General features: G+C 42.1%; 1 pseudogene across 1 annotated transcript; it reads right to left on the bottom strand.

Annotated features, from left to right (window-relative positions):
* Nucleotides 1–1,042: 1,042 nt before the first annotated feature.
* LOC127914229 (complement C3-like) lies at nt 1,043–9,284 on the bottom strand (annotated as a pseudogene). Its single transcript, XR_008087744.1, has 2 exons — nt 9,279–9,284; nt 1,043–4,480 (listed from the first exon to the last, which is right to left on the bottom strand). The product of XR_008087744.1 is annotated as a complement C3-like (transcript).
* Nucleotides 9,285–10,844: the final 1,560 nt, after the last annotated feature.

The raw sequence follows: 10,844 nt of genomic DNA, 5'->3' as shown, positions 1-10,844 counted from the left end.
CAATGCAGTGTAGGCCGTCATTGTAAATAAGAATTTGTTCTTAATAACTGACTTGCCTAGTTAAATAAAGGTTAAAAACAATTATACAAAATATTCAATGCATGCCTGACTACCTCTGGAAGGGGTCAGAAAGTTCTGATTACAATTAGTTCACAATGTGTATTTTGATTGTCTACACCTGTCAAAAAGTTGACAAGATCACGACAAAGGACGCATGTTAGCACCAGGCATTGTCATCTGGGTTCAGGAAGAGAGTGAGGATGTTGAGCTATGGTTAATGTGGGGTGATTATTGGTATTTCTGCCTTTAATCTTCACTGATTGAGACTGAAATGTCCTTCAAACACTCAGAGCCATCTAGCTGTGTCATCCCCAAGGCTTACATGAAAGGTTCAGCATCAGTTTGTGTGTGTGCGTCTGTGTGTGTGTGATCCCACTTCAACTGTTGTCTGCTAAAATACATACTGCATATCTCCCATGATGACATACATGTCTGTAAAACAAAAGCTCAATGACGGAGACACACTTCCTCCTGGTAAGGGTCAGTGTCCTTTGTTTCACCCCTAATGTCAAAACCTTGCTCATAATATATTAACCCCTAGTTATAAATGATCTTGTTTCTATAAACAAGTTTCCACATCGGTAAAAGCAGTGATGAAAGCGTCTATTACCCTAACTGATTTGTATACAGTACATCTTATTTTCTTAGTGCCATATGGGGCAGGAGAAAATGTTTGCTAATCCTGATCGCATTTGGTAAAAACAATGATGAAGTGCTGAAAGATATATAGTACTCTGACTGACTTGCCATATGGACCAGAATGAGATATTTGGACATTTTGGTGCTCAAATAGTGAACAAAAACAGTTACCATCCCACTCAACCTTAAACTTAAATGTCTCTTTTTGGTGTTTAAAATAAACAATTAGATCTCCACAATGACTGTTGATATGCACACAAACGAAAGAGACAATATGTTTTTTTTTAAAAATGATTTATTTCATGCAGGCAGGGTCATTTTAGTGCAAAAATAAAGCCATGGAAATGTGACTATGTCATTGTAATCAATGACGATATAGACTTAAATGTATAAGTGTGCCATTTGCAGTCGTCATCATCATATTTTAACTTTAAAGATATATATTTTTTGTTATACACGGTGTACATCATTTACTGGTCAATTTCTAACAGAATATATTCTAAGTGGGCAAACTCATCTCTATTCACTCTATAGGTTACAATGAGTTATGACAGGGCATGCAACCTGGATTGCAATGTTACAAAAATGTACATTTAACAAAGCAAGAAGAGAAACTAAACAGGGCAGCCGAAGGTTGTGATCTGGTTGATGAACTCATCAATGCCCAGACAGACTTCTCTGTATATTCTGGATGTGCACTCTTGTTGTGAGGGCCAGTACTCTATCCATGTCTCTTCTCCTAGGACACCACCGTAAGTGTTGCGGTTGACATCTGGCTCATCTTTCTTCTGCATACTGCAGCTCTCTTCCGCACACATCTCCAAGAGACAGTCTGCTCAGAGTACCACCCTCCCTCTGTGGGTGGTAGAACTTCACACAGTGCTTCTGGTTGTAGTATTCATATACAGAGACGGCAGCTGGCTGAAGAACTCCCACTTCCTGTACTCTGTGGATCTTAAATGATATTCTGTCTTCTAACTTATGAGACACCTTGTCCAGATATAGGATGAGAGATCCTCTTTCAGACAGAACTTTGTCCATCTCAAACTTCTCTATGTAGCGCTCCCTCCCCTTGGACAACTGATTCAGATCGTCTGTGTCCACAATGAAGCCGGTCAGCAAGCCGATGTCCAGAATAGACATGGTCGCATCTCTCTCTGAGTTTCGATACAACACCTCAATATTGAGCATAAATGACTCCTTGGCGTCCTCGTGACTTGTTTTGTCCATCTTAGTGAGGGTGACAGAGAGGTCAAAGCTTTCACAGTCACTGTCCTTTTCCTCTGGCAGGGCATAGTACAGTGTCACCACCGACAAGGTCGCCTCACCATTTCCTGAGGCTTTTACAGTCAAGTCCTTGTCTATGGAGTTGACCTTGTCTGTACGAGTGTGGAACTGGTTCTTGTTGTTGATGGACCACCTGGTGACTGATGGTCTGCCGGCCACCTCTAGGTTGATGTTCAAGTCAAAGTCTTTCAGGTCCTTCACATGGCTCCAATACTCAGCCACAGCCTGGAACACCATGATGGTGGACTGTGTGGATCCGTATCCCCCTCCCACCTTCTTCTGCTTGTTGAGCCACCTGACTATGGGGCCGTTCTCTTCGAAGGCCTTCACCTTGACCAGGGCAAGCAGGGCGTACGACGTGGCCTCCAACGTGTACTGGTGAACACCAGGGACTGGCCAGTGGTCCAGCTGTGGAGAGGCGAACTTCAATAGGGTTTCCTTGTTGAGTTTCCCTGCATTGGCCAGAGCATAGGAGGTCATAGCTACAGCATAGGGGTTCGTCAGGTGGGGCAAACGCTTATCGAGGTACGCTACTGCTTTAGCCATACTGACTTGTAGGCTGTTGACATACTGCTCACACAGTGAGTGTGCTTCCTGCATGGCGATGAGAACAAAAGCTGTCATGGAGGCGTCATTGTCTGATCCCCTCACGTTACCCGTCATCTCTGCATGAATGACAGGAGCAAACTCATTGAAGATGCCACCTGGCTGTTGTGTGTTCAGGATCAGCCACTTGACAGCAGTACAGAGCACGTTTTCCTGAACACTGATTAATGTACTGGACATGGCAAACACCTTCACCACGTATGCTGTCAGCCAGGTGCTGCTCTGTCTGCTGACCCAGGCAGCGTAGGAGCCATCTTCTTTACGGTAGGCCAGCTCACGTTGGTAACCAATGTTGATGTACTTGATGGCTGTGTTCCGTCTGTCCAGGCCAATATCCTCCCACTTTTTGGTGTTGTCTAGGTAGTGTGTAGCAATGACAGGCAGGGTCATGTAGATCATGTTCTGTTCCCCAGATCCGACTGGCTGAACTATCAGACTGCCCAGAGATTCTCCACTGATGGCCTGCTCCACCAGCACACTGGTCTGCTCTCAACCAGTCAGACTGATCAGTGTGTTAGCATCAGAGTTTGGCACCTGGTTCCGGGGAACTCCACTGGGTATGTGTGACGTTTGCTCACCACCATGTTTAGCCGGGTTCAGGAGTATGTTGGTTTCCTTCTTGACCAGTACTCCCTCAGCCACAACACTTAGATCTCTCTTCACTTCGTCATTGCTGTCAGAGTTTTTCACAGATGCCTTGACCTCAATGGAGTACATGCCCAGCTTCATAGGGATGATGACATAGGGGACAACCCGGGTGGACATGGCGTCCATGTTCACTTCCTGCCTGTACTAACCCTTCTTGCTTGCCGAGCTGCACACCTCGTCATTCTCCATTAGCTCCACACGCACAATGATGGGGTCTTCGCTGTAGTTGTGGAGGATTGCTTTGACCTCCAGCTGTTCATTGCTGACGGCTGAGTAGGGCAGCTTGAGGTCGATGAAGAACTCCTTTAGAACTATCATCTCAAACGGATCTGCCACACAGATGCCATGAGTTTTAGACAGGCTGATGGCTGTTATTTGCCAGGTGGTGATGGAATCCTTTAAGAAGTTGTTCCTTATTACAGATGTGGACTCACAGTGCTTGTTTTGGGCAGGGCATTCAGGAAGATTGGTTGTCCTCCCACATCCAGCTTTCAGGGATCTGACGACGAGACACAATGTCTTCAGACCGCATGTACGCATCATCATCATCCTCCTCACTGCGTGAGAGCAGCAGTGCATCCTGTTTGGATTCTATCTTCTTGGAGGCCATCTCAGTGCAGCAGACAAGGAAGGCTTGGACACAGACGTCCCCATCTGTGATGTACTGGGCCCGTCTGTCACAGGTATATCCCATGGTGTTGTCCCTCATCCCGCCCACACAACACTCCTTGGCCAGACCATTGTACTTACTGGCCATACTAGTGATGACGTCACTGATGGTCACTGCTCGTCTCCGCCTAGAACTAACAGGACAGCTGGGGTCTGTTCTGATCCCAGTCCCTTTAGCAGTGTTGGTCTCAAATACCAGACCAGCATCGTAGAACACCCCCATATTGTCTGCTCCCCCTCCAGCTGTACAGCCTGTATCATGCTTCTCTATGTTGTCCCAGATCTTGGTCTGTGTGAGACGGTGTTTGCTGTTGAGAACGTAGACTCCCTTGTCTACAAGTACCAGCCCTACTTTCGCTCCCGGGTCTCCAGTGATGGTTAGACTGAAAGCCTTACGAGGCTCATAGGATGCCTTGGGCCTGGTCTTCACAGTGATTGCCAGCTCTCTGGCTGATGCCACAGTGTTAAGTGATATTTTGAGTTTCAGGGGTAAATCCCCCGTGGGGTGCGTTACTTCCCAGCAGTAGAGTTGGGAAACCAGCCAGCTTGATAAGAGTAGTTGGAAAGTCCACTGTTAAGCAAAACAAACAGCTCAAAATCTGTCAGAGAGATATACAGGTTGGAAATGTACTGGACCTGTGGACCTACTGTGATTTATATTTAACCACTGAAACAAACAACTTAATAATACAAAATGGCAAAGAAAAGTGATATTATTAATCAGCAAATAGACATGGACGTGCTATTATCAAAGCCGAAGCTAACTAACTCCATTAGTTCAGATCTGGTATCAAGACAAGTCAACTTGTCATGCATGATACAGTCAAAACAACAGAAACATCCAAAATGCCAAGGAGAGCTCGGTGCATCTCATAATGAGTCAGCACACACACACACACACACACACACACACACACACACACACACACACACACACACACACACACACACACACACACACACACACACACACACACACACACACACACACACACACACACACACACACACACACACACACACACACACACACACACACACACACACAGTCAGCACTATAATGATGTATTTCTCAAATAATCTTGTTACCATGGCTTTGCTATGAAAGTGCTTGCAATCAACTAACATTGAACAACTAGCTGAAACAATCCGAAACAATGTACCTATTTACTGAACACCAACTGCCATGTTTGCTTCATTATCTGCACAGTCAAGTGGTTGCAGAATTTTGTAAGGCCTACAGATGCATAGCACAAGACCTATTGAGAAACATCCACCTGGAATACTTATATGGAAAAGTCTGATGTGTGGTGGTTACTCATCAAGGCTACTATAATTAACTACTGTGCCTTCAGAAAGTATTCATACCCCTTGACTTATTCCACGTTTTGTTGCATTACAAACTGAATTCAAAATGGATTAAAAAATAAATAAATCTCACCCATCTGAACACAATACCCCATAATGACAAGGTGAAAACATTTTTGCAACTACATGGGGTGTTAGTAGCCTGAAACCCATTGTGGAGTTGAGTTGATTTTATTTTTACAGGGTCATTGCACATTAATCAACGTTTCAGTAAAAGTGCTGGATTTAGCCAGCCAGCTCATTTTCAACCACAGTCCCTGGGCAGGTTATTGTTTCACGAAGCATACCCATTTTAATGTCAGTCTATATTAGTTGGACTCCATGTTTGCCAATGTTACAGCCTTTAGAAGACCCTTTTCAAATCAAGAACCAAACATGTGAATGGCCTATGTTGAGCCTATGTTAGCCCCAGTTCTGTCTTGAGGTGATCTCTCGTTAACCTCTAAAAGTCCAAGCCGTTGGGGGGGCCTTTACTACTATAGCCCATAGAATCTAATTGAATAACACATTCCTAAATGGCAAAAATAGACAGTAAAATGAATCATAAGGAATAAGGTTTTGAAGTGTCTGTCTCAATGGAAAGATGAGATTCTCACGAACAAGGCGGTGGCCTCTGTTTTGCTCTGCGACAAGTGTCACGGGACTCATCTGAAGGTGACCGGTACCAGTTAAAATAATGAATGGAAGTATAGAGGGAGTTCTGTGCCTACCCAAAAAATGTGGTTAAATATGTGTAAAGAAATTAAAACCATTTTATATCCTGAGCTTTATAATATATCTGTGAAATTTTATGACCCCTTTAGATATAATCTATTTAAAAAATACATTATTTGATTACATATTGAATTTGGCCATTACTACTATAGCCCATTTCTTAAAATTCTAGGGGATACATATTTAACCCCTTTTATTGGGTAGCCACAAAACCATCGTGTTCATGAGAGTCTCAACTTTCCATAGAGTGATCATATTAGTTTGTAGGCCAAACTGTTTGGACGCTATAGACATTTTTGTGAGAAGACCGATTTTTGGGATGTCTCAGGGTCCGACAAACACCACTCTAGCTCGGCCTCCTTCCACCGCAGATGGGTAAGGCCGCCATAGGTGGATGTGGTGGATTGAGACACATTTCATGCAAATGTCTCTAGTTTAAACTGACAGATTTTTGATTTTGATAACTTTATTATGCTGCTTAGATTGAAGCTGGGGTTCATTAATAGACTAAATGTTTTGATGAGTAGTGAATTTCATGGAATTTAAAATCAAGTTGTCATCCAATTTATTTTTTACAACATCCTTGCCCACGTGGACATTCTGTAAGAGTAATGTATATGCCAATTATTTGATGGTCCGACGACCGCATTCTGTCCACTATCAATACTTTTTAAACTTTTGGTGCCATCGAGACTGACATAAGAAAGTTATCAATAAGACTAGCTATATTGAGCCTCCCCATGTATATCTCAGCAGGTCAGAGTAGCCTGTTATTGTCCCCAGCACAAGGTGCGCCTGTGTAATGATCATGCTGTTTAAGCGTGTGTAACATTTCTGGGATCTTTTATTTCAGCTCATGAAACATGGGACCAATACTTTACATGTTGCGTATATATTATTGTTCAGTATATAATAAAAAATATTGCATATCGTATTTCATTTCCATAACTAACGGATAATATGTGTAAAAATGTAGGCAGTTCGCGCCAGCTGTGCCACCAGAGACTCTGGGTTCGTCATAACCGCCGCGACCTGTGGCAGGCCAGGCGCACACACACACACACACACACACACACACACACACACACACACACACACACACACACACACACACACACACACACACACACACACACACACACACACACACACACACACACACACACACACAGTAAAATACTTTTGTAAGGCCTACAGATGCATAGTACAAGACCTATCGAGAAACATCCACCTGGATATCTTGCATCCCTGGGTAGACCCTATCTTTGGGTCAGCCTGTGTTTGATAACGGTCCAAACTGAGATACCTATTCCTGTCAGTGACGAGAAGAACCTAACCACACACACTGTGTCAACGTCACCTTTTCACCCCTGGCACTAGCAGTTCTGTTTAATGTAATAATTAAACAATCCTGGACAGGGACCGTTGGATAGTGATGGGAAAGGGATGGGGTGGATGGGTGGATTATATGGCAAAGTCTGATGCGTGGGTCTATGTTAGCTCCAGTTCTGTCTTGAGGTGATCTCTCATTAACCTATAAATGTCCAAGCCGTTGGGGGGGTACTTTACTACTATAGCTCATAGAAACTAATTGAATAACACATTCATAAACGTCAAAAAAGACAGTAAAAAAATCAATCGTAAGGAATAAGGTTTTGAAGTGTCTGTCTCTATGGAAAGATGAGACTTTCACGAACAAGACGGTGGCCTCTATTTTGGTCTGCGACAAGTAACACGGACCTCGGTACCACAGACCTCGGTGAAGTTGATCGGTACCAGTTAAGAAAAATAATGGAAATACAAAGGTGCTTATCCAGAAAATGGGGTTAAATATGTGTAAAGAAATAACAACAATTTGATTTCCTAAGCTTTCTTATATAGCTCTTACATTTCTGGACCCCTTTAGATTGAATTTGGCCATTACTACTATAGCCCATTTCTTAAAATTCTAGGGGATACCTATTTAACCCCTTTTATTGGGCAGGCACAAAACATATTTTTTTTAACTGGAACTGCAAGACCATTGTGTTCATGAGAGTCTCATCTTCATGAGAGTCTCATCTTTCCATAGAGTGATCATATTAGTTTGTAGGCCAAACTGTTTGGATGCTACAGACATTTTTGTGAGAAGACCGATATTTGGGATGTCTCAGGGTCTGACATACACCACTGTAGCTCAGCCACCTTTTACCACAGATGGGTAAAGGCAGTCACACGCGTATGTGGTGGATCGAAACGCATTCAATGCAAACATATCTAGCTTAAACTGACAGATTTTGATTTAATTTCTTAATTATGCTACTTAGATTGACGCTGGGGTTCATAAATATACAATTTTTTTGGAGGGAATGCATTATGTAACTTAATATGTAAACAAATCCACATAGAAATATGAGTCATAGATCTGTCATTCTCATTGAAAGCAATTCTTATAAGCGGTAGATCTGTTCTATGTGCACTAAATTTTGTTTTGAACTTTCGGTTTTGAACACCAGCTTCAAACAGCTGAAAATACAATATTTCTCCCTACCACTGAGGAAGTACAGTTCCCGCTCAGCCCAGTCAAAACTGTTCGCTGCTCTGGCTCCCCAATGGTGGAACACACTCCCTCACGACGCCAGGACAGCGGAGTCAATCACCACCTTCCGGAGACACCTGAAACCCCACCTCTTTAAGGAATACCTAGGATAGGATAAAGTAATCCTTCTCACCCCCCCCCCCCCTTAAAAGATTTAGATGCACTATTGTAAAGTGGCTGTTCCACTGGATGTCATAAGGTGAATGCACCAATTTGTAAGTCGCTCTGGATAAGAGCGTCTGCTAAATGACTTAAATGTAAATGTAAATTTCTGGATATGGAAAATATATGTAGATGGTGCAATGATTTTCTGCACTATACTTGCTTGTTTTGTCACAAACTCAAATTAGGCAAACTATTACAATTTCAGCAAACAGGAAATGGAGGAGAGATTTCTGCATAGTGCATCTTTAAACCTTCAATATGTGCTAAGATCAATAACACTGATGTTCTCAATTAGTTCCAAAATGTCCTGCTCCTTTAACCATCTTGAGTCAATTTCTGTGGCCCTGTGGGAAACTATTTGGCATACCAAAACAATCCCAATCGAAATCCGTCTTTTAAAGCTAGAGACATCTGTGGTGGAAGGTGGCCGAGCTACAGTGCAGCGGTATTTGTCAGTCCACGAGACATCCCAAAAAAAACAAGCCTCACAAGACTCGCCTGAGGGCAGCCCGGTAGCAGTTTTAAAAAATCTGGATTGACTGACCTTCATGTCTTAAAGCAATTACGGACTGTTGTTTCTCTTTGATTATTTGAACTGTTCTTGCCATAATATCTTCTGTATACCAACCCTACCTTGTCACAACACAACTGATTGGCTAAAACTCATTAAGAAGTAAGGAAAGTCCACAAATGAACTTTTAAAAATGCATACCTGTTAATTGAAATGCATTCTAGGTGAAGCTGGTTGAGAGAATGCCAAGAGTGTGCAAAGTTGTCATCGAGGCAAAGGGTGGCTAATATGGAACCTCGAAACTAAAATATATTTAGATTTGTTTAACACATTTTTGCTTACTACATGATTCCATATATGTTTTGATGTTTCACTATTATTCTACAATTTAGAAAATAGTAAAAATAAAGACAAACCCTTGAATTGGTAGGTGTGTCCAAACTTTTGACTGGTATTGTATGTTATTTTACTCAAGCTATGACGTTGATACAATGACATTGATTCAAATATACCATTTTCCTATTTAAAACAATTAGTTTAGTTTTGATTAGAATTTGATTAAAATTATTTATTCTCTTTTTAGGCCTCATCAGTAATGAATTTTATCTTGCCTATTGACAATGGTTGGCATGTCCATGCTCAGCCATAATGCAGTTTACAGTAGGCCTAGCCCCTATATCAGTGTGAATGAGATTGAAGCCATGCAATTACTTAGAACAATGTGCAAACTAGTTCAGGTTAGCCTATTTAACAAAGATAGGATAGGTCTATAGTTTATTATTTTGTTTATGTAAGCAATTTAACAAACTATAACGGACTAACATTAGAATTGGAGTTGATTCCATGGAAATACATTAAAAACTGTAAATACACAACCTCAAGCAACACATATTTCGCCATGGAGCATGTTCTGATTGGCCAGTGAGGGCCAAAGCCTCAACACACCGACAACTTGTTAATTCATCAAAACCTAGCCCTTTCGTACCAACTCCATTAAGTGAGCCAATAATTGTGATAGGGAAAATAGCAAAAATATTTTTGACACAACCCTGAACCTGTAGCAATATTACCTGCGCTTAGATTTAACATGGATTTTGGTTTATTAAAATAATAAAGAGTATTACAATGTTGTATCTGTCCATTCACGACATTGTGACCAGATTTCCTGGTCTTCCATGGGCAAGTAGCCTAGTGGTTAGAGTGTTGGACAAGGTAAAAAAAAAAAAAAAAAATATTCTGCCCCTGAACAAGGCAGACTGTGAGGATGTTGGGCTATGGATAATGTGGGGTGATTATTGGTATTTCTGCCTTTAATCTTCACTGATTGAGACTGAAATGTCCTTCAAACACTCAGAGCCATCTAGCTGTGTCATCCCCAAGGCTTACATGAAAGGTTCAGCATCAGTGTGTGTGTGTGCACACGTGTGTGTGCGTCTGTGTGTGTGTGATCCCACTACAACTGTTATCTGCTAAAATATTGCATATCTCCCATGATGACATGTCTGTAAAACAAAAGCTCAATGACGGAGACACACTTCCTCCTGGTAAGGGTCAGTGTCCTTTGTTTCACCCCTAATGTCAAAACCTTGCTCATAATAT

This window comes from Oncorhynchus keta, chromosome 31 (assembly GCF_023373465.1).
Source record: "Oncorhynchus keta strain PuntledgeMale-10-30-2019 chromosome 31, Oket_V2, whole genome shotgun sequence".
NCBI classification, from domain to species: domain Eukaryota; kingdom Metazoa; phylum Chordata; class Actinopteri; order Salmoniformes; family Salmonidae; genus Oncorhynchus; species Oncorhynchus keta.
This window is presented reverse-complemented; position numbering and strand designations above follow the sequence as displayed.